This window comes from Pteropus alecto, unplaced genomic scaffold, assembly GCF_000325575.1.
Source record: "Pteropus alecto unplaced genomic scaffold, ASM32557v1 scaffold21, whole genome shotgun sequence".
In the NCBI taxonomy this organism is placed as follows: domain Eukaryota; kingdom Metazoa; phylum Chordata; class Mammalia; order Chiroptera; family Pteropodidae; genus Pteropus; species Pteropus alecto.
This window is the reverse complement of record NW_006436282.1, coordinates 15,145,403-15,160,959: the sequence shown is the minus strand read 5'-3', so window position 1 is coordinate 15,160,959 and position 15,557 is coordinate 15,145,403.

Sequence of the window (15,557 nt, the reverse complement as noted above, 5' to 3'; positions counted from 1 at the left end):
AGAGGTGCTCTTCTGAACATCAATGGCTTTGCTTCTTGTTTGAAAAAAAAAGAAGATGGAGTTAGGGTTTAAGTTAGTTGATCATAGAAGTTTTATCTGAATATATATTTCTTAAAAGAGAACCCCTAGAAAATTTTATGTGAAGTGTTATGCAGTGTGTTTTTCTTTTTTTGCTTCTGATATTTAACTCTGTGCTTCAATGCTACATGAGAAAGAAAATAGAATGTGACACAAAGTACACTAAAAAATATCTACACTCTGCATTCTGTGGTGATATATGTAGATAACAAAATGTAGATAAAAGTTATATTTTCAAACAATGGTAGTGGTTGGCCCCCATGCAAAGTCGAAGGCTTAAATATAGCAAATAAATGACTTTGGGATATTTGATATTACATATTATGTACACACATGATTATATTGAAATGTGCAATGGTACTCACACTTGCTAATGTTTTTTAAATTTACATTTTGTTAGATATGTCTTATATCTACTAACAGAAATAATTAAGTGTGGTCACAATGTTACAGTTAAGAAATCTGGGCTTGAGGAGCAAAAGTCAGAATGCTAAAAGACCTCGGGGGTCATCTGGTCTACTTCTCAGCCTCTGGATATGCAAATCCTTGAAGCGGATTTCTAAAAATGGGTAAGGTCATGGGCTCCTTTGTTAGACGAATATGATACCTCTAACTGTCTCCATATGCTGAGGGGGTTCTGGAAGAGAAGCCTGGGAGACACGACAGTTTTCAAATACAGTTCTCCCTCTTTTCAAAGGAATTTGAAATGGCTCTCCTTATTCTCCAAAGGCAACTCTCCAAAATTAAAAATGAATCAAGACTTGTGTAAGTTCAAACCTACAGGGTTAGTGGATAGTACTTCCCTTATTGCCATGTGGAAGAAGCACCACTTTTAGCCAGAAAACAAGAATAACCATCATCCTTTACCAGAATTAGTCTCAGTTTCTATGAATTTTTAAATCAAAAGGTCCTCAGGAATGTATTTCTCACACACAGAAATGGGACTTCCCTTAGTCTGAAGTGCTGTCATGTTGGGGAGCATTAGATCTTGGGCATTGCTCCAGCGACCAGGCAATGAGCAATGGAGGTAAGTCATGAGAAGGCATATTTTGATATTGGTAAAAGGCATATTTTGATATTGGTAAAAGGCTTTAATTGTTTAATTTAACAATTAAAGCTGCCCCAAACTAAATAGGTTATCCAAAATTCTAGTGGATTCCATCTCTGGAATTGTCTAAGCAAAATAGAATGATTATGCACTGGTGTGTGTGAGATTATTCACTGGCTAAAGGTTGGGTGGGACAACACTTATGGTACCTCCTACCCTAAAGTTTTATGACTAAATGGCTCAATTACTTCAATCTTTTCTGATGAGAGCTATCTAACTCATATTTCTTCAATAATCTTGGTTGTCATTTATAAATTTTTCCAAATTAGTTACATATATAATATGAATTTTAACTATATATATGCCACTGATAAGCAACATTTATCTATCCATATCTATACATACAATATATATTTTAAATCAAAGACTTAAAATATTTGATGAAGGAGCCAAGAATATTCAATGGAGAAAAGACAGTCTCTTCAGTAAATGGTGCTGGGATAACTGGATATTCACATGAAAAAGAATGAAACTAGAGCCCTATCTTACACCAGCCACAAAAATTAACTCAAAATTGGTTAAAGATATAAATGTCAGACTTGAAACCATAAGAATCCTAGAATAAAACATATTAAAAAAAGCTTCTTGGCAATGATTTTTTGGACATGATACCTAAAGCACAAGCAACAAAATAAAGAACAAACATGTAGGACTGCATCAAACTAAAAAGCTTCTGCACAGCAAAAGGATGATCAGCCAAGAAAAAAGACAACCTATAGAATGAGGAAAACATTTATAAGCCATATATGTCTGATAAGGAGTTAATATCCAAAGTATATAAAGAACTCATATAACTCAAAGGAAAAAACAAACAAACAAATATTTTGTTTTAAAAATGGGAAAGGGACCCAAATAGACATTTTTCCAAAGAAGATATAACAGGTAGATGAAACGATGCTCAACAGCACTAATCATAAGGGAAATGCAAATCAAAACCACGATGAGGTGAGGTATTGTTTTATGCTTGTTAGAATGGCCATCATCAAAAAGAAGAGATTAAAAAAATCTGAAGATATGGAGAAAAGGAAACTCTTGTGCGCTGTCGGTTGGAATGTGAATTGGTACAATCACTATGGAAAACAATGGGAAGGTTCCTCAAAAAATTAAAATTAGGACTACCATGTGATCTAGCAATCCCACTTCTGGGAATATATCCAAAGAAAATGAAAACAGAAACACCTGTCAAAGAGCTATCTGCACTCTCACGTTCACTGTAGCATTATTTACAATAGCCAAGACATGGGAACAACCTGCGTCCACTGACAGATAAATGGATAAAGAAAATGTGGTATGTACTTACACACACACATGAGGAATATTTAGTCATAAAACAAAGAATTTAGATGCTATTTAGATGGATGAAACTTGAGAGCATTATGCTAAGTTAAATAAGACAAAGATAAATACTATATGATCTCGCTTATATGTGAAATTTAACAAACAAACAAACTTAAACTCATAGAAAAAGAGATCAGATTTGTGGTTACCAGAGGTGGGAGTGGGGCAGTGGTTGGGGGTGGGGCAATTGGAGGGAGGTGGTCAAAGGTACAAACTTGGAGTGATAAGATAATTAAGTTCTAGGGATGTGATGTACTACATGATGACCATAGTTTTAACACTGCTGTATAGGATATTTAAAAGTTAAGAGAGTAAATCCTAAGAGTTTTCATCACAAGAAAAAAACTTTTTTGTATCTGTATGAGATGATGGTTAACTAAACTTTGTGATAATTATTTCATAATATATGTAAGTCAATTATGCTATACACTTTGAACTTATATAGTGCTGTACGTCAATTATATCTCAAAATTGAAAAAAATAACTATAGACAAGTGAAAAAAATACCATTAACGAATGTAACTTGGGTTTGTCCACGCAACACCAAAAATCTGCCTCAAAAGTGAAAATTCTAGCCAAACAATTGGTGATATTCTCTAGCCAAACAATTGGGCTAAATAATGAATTATTCTTTTTCATTATTTTCCAGTTTCCCAGAAACCCACATTATAAATCTTGATATCACTTTTGATTTTTCTTTTCTTCCTACTTCACATCTGTTTGTAAAGCTCATTGCTGATAGTTCTGCAATATCTTTTCAATATATCTCCTCTTTTCCTTTTGCATTGCTGCCTCCCTAATGCCTCGTTTAATATTGCTCATCCAGACTATGGCAATTGTTCCCTGTGTGTTCTGCCCACATTCATTCATTCAACAAATGCGTAATGAATGCCACTATGTTCCACTTGGGGCTATGGCAATGAACAGCAGAAGACTCCGTCCTCACAGAATCCATCCTCGCAGAAATAGACTAAACCACCCCTCCTCTGTCAATCCATCCTGCACAGCAGAGTCATTTTCCTAAAAATCATGATGGTAATTATGTCAGCATTAAAAAGCCTTTGGTGAGTATGCATTCTGAAATATAAGATGCTATATAGACTTATTCTAAAATCACTTTCAAGGCCAGTATTCTCAAACCACCTCCATTTTTTCATTTGGTTGAGAAAACTCTAACACATTACCAGTTCACAAACATCTCTAGTGCTTCCTTTTTTCTCAAAAGCTGTTCTTCCTATAGGGTGATGCCTGATGGTCCCCAGGGTTTTTAACCCCTGATATACACACCTTGTATAGTTCCCTCCCCTGTACTGGAAGCAGAACCTGTGAGTATGATGGGATGTCACTCCTGGGGTGAGGTCACTAATCTGTTGGCTTTTTAATCAAAAGAGCAGTCATCTGGGTGGGGCTGACAAATCAGTAAGTGCTTAATATGAGAAAGATTAATCCTGTTGGTCTTGAAGGAGCAAACCCATATTGGGGAAGACCACATGGCAGGAAACAGCAAGTGGCCTGTAGGAGCTGAGAATGACCCCAGTTCACAGCCAGTAAGACAGTGAGGACTTAGTCTTACAACTGTAAGGAACTGAATTCTGCCAACACCCTACATGAGCTTAAATGAGGAACCCAAGTCTCTGATGCGACTGCAGCCCTGGCTGACGCCTTGATTTTAGCCTAGTGAGATCCTGAGTAAAGAACCCAGCTAGCCTCATTCTTGACCCCCAGAGTCAAGAGCTAACAAAGTGGTGATGTAAGCAGCTAAGTTTATGGTAATTTGTTAGGCAGTTATAGAAAACTAATAAAAGTCACTCTCCAATTTCACCCAGAAATATCCTATACATTCACCAAGATCTAGTTTAAATGTTTATCTCTTCCGTGTTTGCCTTGATTTCTCCAACCAAAAGTGACATTTCTCTAAATTTTTATGGGACATTGTTTCCCTCTTCTGGCACTCGCTACTTTCACCATAGCCACTTGTGTATATCTGATTTCTCCTCCTGAATTGTAAGTTTCTGGAGAGCAAAGATGACCTTGCATATGCACATTTAAATATGTTTTAAAGAATCATCGAACCAAGTATTCACTTTTGCCTTCAAGTAAATATTTCACAGGGATCCAAGAGTTAAAGCTTCAGTCTTAAGCATCACACTCATTTTTCTTGTGCTTGTGAGCAGCTTCATGTGACTTAGCACAAGTGCAGAATTGTGACCTGACCCTCTCTAAAACCGTCGTCCAAAAGGCTAATTCTTTTGTCAAAAAGTAAGCAACATGCAAATTCAACATATCTAAAATCTGGAGTTGAAGGTCATTACAAACAGATTTATGATTTAGGAAATTTGCAGATAAGCAAAGGTAGCACTTAGAGCACCCAGAACACCACAATGCTTGCTGTACAGATGTGAGGTTTGTGGGCAGCTGCTGCCATCCACATGTGCCATTTCCTTTTCCCCCAATCTCACAGTTCCCCTCACTGTCTGTGCTCAGGTGGGTTTAAAGGAATAATGAGGAACCCAGGCTCAGAAAAGAGCTTCCCCAGCAGTGGAAGCATTACGGCCAGAGTTGGTTAATTGAAATCATGCATCGAACTAAGTTGCCACTCTGATGCGATCTGACAAAAATGATCATAGGATAAAATTGCCTCTTGCTGATCCCCACCTATCTTACATTTCAACTTGCAGGAAGATTGAAGCAAACTGCTCCAATTTACTGCTCCCGACCTGCTGATAATGGACACTTTGCTGTGCTCTCTCCCTTCATTACTGCTCAGGTCAGGGCTGTTAACAGGGACTCTTGCCACTTTTGACAGATAGTCACTACCAAGATGAATGGCGGTAGCCACATGACCACTTAGGACCAGGCCTTCCCTCTCCAGCACCTTCCAAATGCTTTTTTTTTTTTTTCTTAATAAAAATAAAAATAAAAGACCACACTTCACTGTTTAACTCTTTACTAACTAGGAGAATCAATAGAAACCAGGCAACTGTAACCTCATGATTCCTTTACTGTAGAGCTGCAACTATTTCAAAGTAACCATTTAAAAGCATTTCAAAAAGAAACTTTCCAGGGAAGACGCCTTTATACATTTTGTTCTGTTGGGGGAATAGAAACTGGGCTGTAAATTGAGCTCGTTGGGGGAGGGAGGAAGTGATGAGCCCAAAGTCTCAGCTGTGCTAAATCTTATGTAGAAGTGGCTACTTTGAGTTAAAAAGGGCTTATTCAAGAATGATAAAAATTATTGGAGAAAACAGGCTATTTTTAATACCACACAGATGAATAGAACCTGGTCCTCCATCATTCCAAATGTCCATAAAAAACCCTTCATGAAGAACTTTTTAACACCAACATTTCTAAGTCACTCTACTTACATTTAGAAAGATGAAAGGAGAGGGGAATGCATGTATCATCCTGTTATTTTCTTTAATAGATATGACATGGCTCAGATAGTAAGTGCTTAATGAATGAGTTTTAAGAGCTGGCTAAAGGGAAATAAAGTACAAGTTTTATGTTTCATAAGGTTTCTAACTTAATTCTGTATATGAACAAAATATAGTTTCTATAGAATGCTTTCATTTTTATCTAATTCTGATATGCTCATTCATGTTTGCATTTGACTGTCAAACGAGCTCTCACAACTCTCATTAGATTTACACAGCATTGTCTAATTCACTTTGCCTCATGAAATTAGATGAACTATTAAATACCATAATCTGTTATCCACCATTAAAATTAATTGATTTTCATGTCATTTACAACTAATGAATTATCTGGAAAAAGTCTCATAAACTACAAAGCGTGGTGGGAAAGCTCTTTTATTCCCCATCATTTTAGTAAGGTTGAATAGTCCTGTGGCTTTGCTAGTTTTTCTCTCAGCAGAAATCTCAAAAAGATAGCTGTATTCAATAATTATACTTTATGGATAGGAGCCACATTTATAAAAAAGGTTTTGAAGATGTGGATGATGCTTACGACTTTGGAAGAGGTTAGTTTATCACACAGCAGCATACTTCTAGATAAAGCATCAGGATAATACATTTTAATGAGCGTGCTATTAAAAAATAACCCTACCAGATCATAGCATCCATAAAAGTAAATATAAGGGTAGCATTTTATTGTGTTGCCTGAAAAAAATCTTATTTGATATTTTAGTTCAAAGGCTGCACAGCTGTATTACAATAATAGTAACTCCTGATTATGGAAAAATTTACTACGTGCCAGGCACTGTGTACCGAGCAATTTCAGCATACATTGTTTCATTTAATCCTAAAATGCTCCTGTGGTATGGGCTTCATTTTTAACCTCAACTAACAGATAAGGAAACTAAGGCCTAGAGAGACTAAGAAACTTGTCCAAGTTCACATAATTAATAAGAAAGGAGTTGGGATGTGAACCAAAGTCAAGCATCTAATTGTTACCCCTTACTGCCTGACTCACGCAATATCATCACCCTATCACTTGGCATGGATTGGTAGGAGGGGCTACTGTTCACAATTATTATCCATTTAATATTTACTTAAAAATAATCCTTTCACTTGTAGGTTCATTCAAGGAAAAATTATTCTTGCTTTTAAAAAATATTTTCCAGTGTTAGTAACATTGCTCCATGTAAACTTTAATGAACAAAGCTTCATGTTAAAGGCATTTACCCCCGTTGCGATATTAAAAATTGGTGAGAAGTACTCTGAATATCCACATTGTACTGAAGAAGCCTTGAGAGGCAAGTTAAAAGAAGAACCCAAAGCATCTCTGGCTGAGTGATGTCCTGGTTTGTCTGGGGTTCGCCTGATTTTTGCTAGTGCTCCTGACATAACTATTAACAGAATCCTCTGTTATTCTCAATATTGTCGTAGTTTGGATAATAAATTAGAGAGTTACCTTAATTTTAAGGGAGAAGTTATTCTGCTTGTTAGTAAACTCAGTCATAGACTATCTGCATCAATCTCATGAAACAGAGCAGGCTGCCACCGAGTGAGCTTTAAATATTTGAGTAAGCCTGCTGGGACATCGAGAGTAGATGGACCTGCCACATCTCACCTTTACTAGCCTTTTCTATTGTTTCCTCTTTCCAGTTGGTCACTGTGATGATCTGTTTTGACGTGTGTCAGCTTGGCTAGGCTACAGCCCCCAGTTACTCAATCAAACTCTAATGTAAGTGTTGCTGTGAAGATGTTTTGCAGATGTGATTAAAGTCCATAATCAGTTGACTTTGAGAGATGATCCTACAAATTCTGGGTGGGCATAATTAAATCAGCTGAAATGCTTTAAGGGCAGAATCAAGGACTCTATGAAGAAATCCCACCTGTAAACAGTAGTGCCCACCTGTGCATGAGAGTCCCAGCCCGACCACCTGCTCAGTGGATTTCAGACTTGCCTCATCAGCCCCCACAGTCATCGAAGACAATTCCTGGCCATAAATTTCTGAATAGGTCTCTCCTATTGGTCCTACTTCTCTCGTTGAGCCTTGATTGATAGTCCCTAATGCCTTCCAATCCTTCCCATGATTTTCCAGACTCTTTTAACTTCATGCCTTGATAAAGTTTATGCCAATGGCTCTCTATGTCCTCTCTCTCCTTCTCAGCCTGCCATCAAAGTCAGATAAAAACTTCTAGAGCACTACTCTCATAACTTAGCATCATCCTTATTAAGCGCTAATACACCCCAAGCACTCTGCCAGACACTGAGGATACAAAGGTAAACAAAGTGTAGTCACCATTTTCTAGGGTCGTCACTCCTAGCACAAAACTTGCAAAGTCCCCCTCCAAAGCCTGAAAGATAAGGAAAACAACACGGCCAGACAAAGCAGGCACTGCTAGTTTTAATCTGCCTCATAGATCCCACCAGTACCTAAGGCATGGGCCTAACTGCTCTCTTCATGGCCTGCACCATGGAAGATCTTTGGCTATATTTCCTGTGTTTCTCATTTTAAAGTTAGTGTTTCATAGTAGGGAGCAAAACCTGGCTCTTTAAAGCAGAATGGAACATAGAGAATTAGTTACTTACAAAATTGCTGGAAGGGCTGGAGACATGGGCCTTCAACTAGTCCCCCCAGAATAGCTCTCAGAATCACACTTCTGAACAGGCCCGGCATGGAAGCTGCAGCTCCACCACAATCAGGAAGGTGGAGAATCCACAGGATTTGTTGCCTGGAACTTTGATCTCAGGGTCAGGAAGCTGTTGCTACCACATCTGCCTCTCAGCTCTCATGAAGCTAGGGGCCGGTCATAGAGAAACTGCTGCAGAAAAACCAACATCTCCATGACGCACTTGAAAGCAGAAAACAGGTGAAGCATGGGAAGATGGCTTCCACTTTATGTCAGCCTTCCAAGTGTGGCATGACGGCATCGATTTGGCATTTAGAACTCCAGCTGCAAGGAATTCTGGAAAACAAGGCATGTAGCTTCCGAGCTGCTTGTATTAAAGGGAGGCTCAGCAGGAGGTCAAATGGATGCTCGTCAGTGCCATCCCACATTTTCCATCATAGCTGTTTTTTATTCAACCTGGAACGTTTTTTTGCTTCTCTTACTCAGATAAGGATGATTTACTTAATAAAAGGTTTTAATGTCCTTAGCACTTAGTGTCATTTCTAGCACATTGAGGTGTTTCACATATATATGTTGAATGAATAAACGTAGCACAATTATAATTTACTCATTTATTGACACAATCATAATTATAAATTATAATTTAATTGTCATAAGCAACACTTTCCTTCCAACAAATTATAGGAACTATATCCCAAGTGGAAGGCACTCAATAAATATTTCTTGAGTGTATGGATGGGTGAATACAGTGCTATCGGGCAGTAGGGTCTGATATGCGTTCCTTAAGGAGACCAGCATAACCAGCATTAATGTTTCTCTAGTCATTGGACTAGAAGGTGATATTTAATTTTCCATATTATAGAAGCCCATGATATAAATATTGCCTCTGTGTTAATATCTTTTGTCTCCTAGGAATTATTTCTATTGGGTGCCTTCTCCTAAACTTGCAGCCCAGTGAGAACAAATTAATCCTATACAAATATGATATAATTTTCTGAACAAATAATATATCTCATTTAAAAAGATTAATGACAAAGAAGATTTATATAATATGCTTCTGATCATTTATGTTTGCAGTGAGGAAAAATATTTAATGTTTAAGTAAGCCTGCAGATAAAAACCAAAGTGAGAGAAGTTGGGGCAAAATTTGATGTAATCATTGTGTTACAGTCAGAATGTCTGCATCCCCTCAAAATTCATATGTTGAAATCCTAATGCCCTATGCAATGGTCCTAGGAGATGTGGACATTGGGAGGTGCTTAGGTAATAAGGGTGGAGCCCTCATTAACAGGATTAGTGTTCTTATAAAAGAGGCTGGACAGAGCTTTCTGGTCCCTTCCGCCACATGATGACACAGTGAGAAGACTGACCTGGAAGAGAAGTCCCTCCCTGACCATGCCGGCACCCTAATCCCAGACTCCCAGCCTCCAGAACTGTGAGAAATAAATTTCTGTTGCTTATAAGCCACTTAGTCTGTGGTGTTTTGTTATAGCAACACAAACATACTGAGAAGCATGGCGAATATAAAAACTGCTAGAAAGAATGGAAAGATGGCCTTTTCATAATTGGAATAAAGTCCTACAGGAGAGAAGTGTTGCTATAAGGCATTTCATCCCTCTGAAATCCGTCCTCACACACGTGGAATGCTTGTTGTGTATACTGTGCCTTTCAAGCAGCCTTCAATAGATGGAAAGAAGGATGCTGCAGAACTGGACGATGTGACATCTGCACTGCAGCCACTGCTGTAAGTCATGTGACATGCTGGCCACAGGAGAGCCAATTGTGCCTCATGCGCACTGTCAGTACTTTAAAAATGTCTCAGATTATCTATCTATGGGCTGGCGAGTTGTTTCTGGATAGGCTAATTTACTGTGTTATTCTTAATATTAAATTAGGGATATCACTATGCTTTCAAGAAGTCTTCCAACCATTTCTTTGGAAACCCTCATTAATTAAAATTAATCTTAACTTAAAATTTATATATTTCTTTTCCATTAAACTGAAACCACTCTAATACTATACAGGTTTTCCAAAAGAGGTCTTGGTTGAGAAATTTTCTTTGCAATAACTCACTATGTTAATATTTTCATAACACTGTACCAGGCTCGCTTTCAATATTCTATCTCAGGGTTTCTCAGCCTTGGCACTAAGAGCATTCTGCACCAGATACTTCTTTGCTGTGAGGGCCTGTGTTGTGCATTACAGGGTGTTTAGCAGCATCCCTGACTTCTACCTGCACTAGTAACCGATAGCAAATCCTCCTCCCCTCCCCTCACCCATGATTTGGGATAATCAGATATATCTCTAGATATTGCCAAATGTTCCCAGGTGGGCAAAAGTGCCCCCTGGTTGAGAATCACAGCTCTAGATCCTCAAGGTCAAAATTTTCAGTGATCAAATAGCTGTTGCTAGAAATCTGTGTCTTCGCAGAATTAGAGAAAACTATTTCTTTTTGTGTGTATGTGTGTGATGTAAGACACATGGTCATTTAAATCAGTTTAAAGTGACTCAAAACACATTTTTTTCTGTTATTTTAGAAATAAATTGGGGGTGCCTGGCACCCAACTCTAACCAATTTTTCTGTACAAGATTACTATATAACCATGGAGATCATACAACTGTGAGATATTTGGAATTTGTGTTTGAATACTTCACCAAAGTTTTATTAAACTTTCTTCGTTTTGAGTTAAAACTGAGCTAACTCAGTGTAGCGAGGGTCAGTTGATCTCAGGCTTACATAGGAAGAAATGACCACAAGACTTATAGGAGGCTTGACCTTATTTTATAATAGAAGAGAGATGGATTTAAGTTGTACTGTCATTGCCATTGCTTCCGTAGCTCCTGAAATACAAAAAAAAAAAAAAACCCAAAAAAACAAAAAACAAAAAAAACACAAACCCACAAAAAACAAAAACAAAATAAACAAAAACAAACCTTGAAGGAAGGGGTCTGTCATACAGCTTTCACAAATGTCCAGTAGGTCAGATCATTTGACTGACCCTTAAAGGGATAGGGCTATTCAAGTGAGGTTTTCCCAAATGGCACTTAGGCAAATTCTACATTGTTCATGGTTTCGTGACAGTATTCTTGGTGGCTCCAGCCAAGACTTTTGGCTTGCCACCTGTACATTTTGCCCAATCCCAATCTCTTTATATTTTAGATTTCCTGTAACAGAGAAGATCTGAAATACTTAATCTCTGTATCTTCATTTTAAAATATGTGCCTCTCTATGGTTTAAAGAATGCCCCTATGTTTTTTAAAAATCCATTCTCAACTATATGCCATGAGTACAAGGAAACTTATTTTTTCAATCCTCCCCTAGCTAAATTGGGGCTCAGCAGCACAAATATTCCATTAAATGCTACTACAGAGCACAGTCACTGAGAGGGTGAGGACAGAATCAACAAGGTTACTGGTGTTCCCTTTGCTTATGCTGGAAAAGCCTGCCGGCACGCGCCGACCACCAAGAATACACTTGAATGACCCAACTGCCTGCTTTGCAGCACCTGTAGAGGCACGAAGTTCTTTCCCATCTATGCGCTGAGCTGGGCTGAAATGGTCCCTGACTTTCTGGATTTCCCAGGGCTTCTGAGCAGTGGTTCATCTTCCAGGAAATCCTTGATCTCTACAATAATGCCCACATTCTCCTGGGTGGGGAGTGGCCTACTCCATGACGCTTAACACAGCTGATCCACTGCATCCAACTCTGCTCAACATATACATGCCCCGGGGAGTTCCTGAAGGAATCAGGTAACAGCACAGGCTTGGAAGTAGGCTAAGTCAGCACTGAAGCACTTCCGCCCTACTCTGCCATCAGCAAAGCCACTTGTGGTTCTTTCATGGACTCCATCATGGACTGGCTATATGGAAGAAAGCAAGGAGCTGAGTTTGTCTTTATCTCATCTAGTTGTCTAAAGGAACCATTAAGCTAAGCATGGATCTATAGAGAAATGAAGCTATAGATTAATAAAATTACACACACACCTGCCACCCAATGTTTTGTGTTAAGGCCTCAACTGAGATGTATTCAGAAAGAGTCCAGTGTTAACAAATGTATTTATAAATGTAGCAGTTTGTTATAAAGATCAAGTTGGTATAAAAATGTCTTTGCAAACTCCAGCACTCAAAGCCAAGAGATCTGTGATTTCCGATTATCTTTGACAATGAAACAGTTTTATGTTCAGTTTGGCTACAGTGCATCAGAAACAAGGGAATCATAATCCTTTACAGCCTCCTGTGCCAAAGGACTTCTGAATGAGCCTCGCAGCAGAGAGGAGTCATGAGAAATGATCCCTGTGAGGCGGAAAAGAGAGGTCGATTTTTGTGAGTTGAGAATCACCTGTGTTGCTTTCTGGACAGGTTTGAGAGTTCCTGACCTAGAAGCAATATTGGGAGGTGAAACACCTCCAAACTCCTTTCAACTAAATCCCCCTTAGATGGGCACTTAATGGGACCGGTACCCATGGAAACCCATGGCTTTCCAGTACTTGACATTTAGGAGACTCCTCTCCCTATTCCTTTATAGGAACAAATGCCTGCCGAGTTCTTTCAATAGGTATTTAATTGGCACCTATTAAACTGTAGGTGTTAGAGATACAGCAGTGAACAAAACAGACCAAATATACCCTTATGGAGCTTACTTTCTAATTAGAGGGCAAATAAGATCCAATATTTTGAGATCTTCGTATGGGCCAGGTACGATTCGAAGCACTCGTTTTATCTCAATCCTTACCACCACCCTATAATGTAGATACTATAATTATTCCCATTTTGCAGATGCAGAAACTTAGGCTCAGAGAGTCGAATAACTTGCCTTGGTCAGCCATCTCAACTAGTGTCCTATCTTTCAGATAAGAGGACTGACTTAATAGTAGCAGGAATTATGATGACAAGGCTATAGTTCAGTATGAGTTTGGAGACTGTGGTGCCAATATTGTCATGCCTAAATATAGGGCTTTAATACAGCAGCAAAGATGGACGTCTTCTCGTGTGTGCTGTTCCTGCATCCGTGAGGCTGAGCTATAGTATAAGCTTCCTTGTTCTGCCTTGATCCAGGCCAGATGGTGCTCACTCTGCTTGCTTAAGTTAGTTCTTGTGAAACTCTTTACCAGGGAATCTAATCTGTTCATCCAGTGTTCAGAAAGTCAAGCTTTTGTTCCTGAAGCCGTCTCACTTGAGGCTCCCTCCACCAGAGAACCTGTTTATCAGGAAGAAGTAGCATGGCAGCACATAAAGTTTTATGTCATGCAGGTCACAGTGAAAAGAGCTCAGGAGTGAATGTTCCTCGGTTAAACAATGATGATGAAAATAGAATCACATGTGCAAAAACGAAGCCACCCCAACATATATATACACACTTACCCATCAGTGATAACAACAAAAACAACGAGAATGGCCACACACAGCCAGATGCATAAGTTTGCAGTGAGAACAAAGGCAGCAATAAATATTCCAAGGAGCCAATAAAAAGAAGATGAAAAAGAAGAAAAAAACAGGAGTGGTTAGCTCTCCAGTGCAATGGGCTCCATAAAAGCTTTTATTGTTAAGAGAGTTACTTTACTAAGAGCTATATGAAGAAAGCTGAATGAACGTGAAAAATTGCATGCAATAACCTGAGCTGAAAGATGATTATCAACCTCTGAGTCCTGTATTTTGGAGCGAGTCAGTGCTGCTATTAGAAGATTGCCATTGTACTTAAAGAAAAGCTTGTTTTGTACTTTTCTCCCCCTTCTGGGTAAACAGAAAGTCAATATAGGCTTCTCCTCTGTGCCAGTCCATTTATCTGAACAATTATTTTAAAGATGTAATCCAATCTTATCGTCTTTCTGAAAGTATAACTCCCATGAACATTTCTAGCAGAGTTCTGCACACACAACTTGCTAAACCAAGAACTGAGTTATTTCCAGCCTGTATTCCTTCCCTCCCCATCTGCCCTCCCCTCCAACTCCATTCTTTAGCCATCTGTTTGTTTTGTCGTTGGCTATTAACAAGAGAGGGGGTGACATTTAAGGGGGTTGACCCATCTGTACTTCAACCATTCAAAGGCTAGCCAGCTAGAATAGTGAAAGATGGAAAACTGAAATTTTTTTGAGGAGGACATCATTCTCTCAGACTCAGTGCGGTTTTCCTGTATTCTCAGTTTGAAGGTCCCTGCTCTGTCTTTTTCTAGGCTGGTGGAGGCAGCACAACCTTCCAAAATGTTAGTGTCAGGGGAAAAAGTGGTAATTAAGCAGCTCATATTATTCGGCAGATGTTAATGGTTGATGTTTCTGAAATTCTATTTTATGCCATTAATGTAATCTGGGATAATAACTGACAGTATTGCTTTGAGTTTACTCTGATGAGGAGCTGTCAAAGTTCCAGTTACATATGTGACATGTAGCAATATGATGTAAACTCTTTGGAAGATCAGAGTAAAATCAGGACTATACTCATTTGATCAGATATCAGGAATATGATTAGTCTTTTAAAAACTCTCCAAAATATTTAAAAAATATTTAGATGAGAGATGTGGTAACTTTCTTTTCACAGATTATATAATTAGCAAATTAAATTTCACTATGTGGCACCTTGACGTACCTGTGAAGTGGCAGCCTGGCTTTTCCTCCCCGTCATTCCCAGGACTCACAGGAGGCAAGTGAGGGACCCTGAAGCCAAAGGTTCATCAGCACCATGGAAAGTCCACCTCTGATTTGTGGCCTTGTGTTGCATGAATGTAGAATTCACATACACCTCCCGTATGGTTGAAAATACATGAGAGGGAGATACTGGTAAAGATTATCCCTGCTGTTGATTTCTTTTTGAAACAAGCACATAAGAGGGTATGTGAATGGAGTGTGTCATCAAATGAAGGAGAGAAAACTCCTGTTTACCACGAGTGCTAAGTCCGCTAGGGGAGGGGCAAAGTAGGGAAGGACAGCAGCAAGTCTGACTAGATTAATGAGATCTTTTGGGAAACACGACTCCATTTTCTTCCTTCTTGGATCTAATCCATG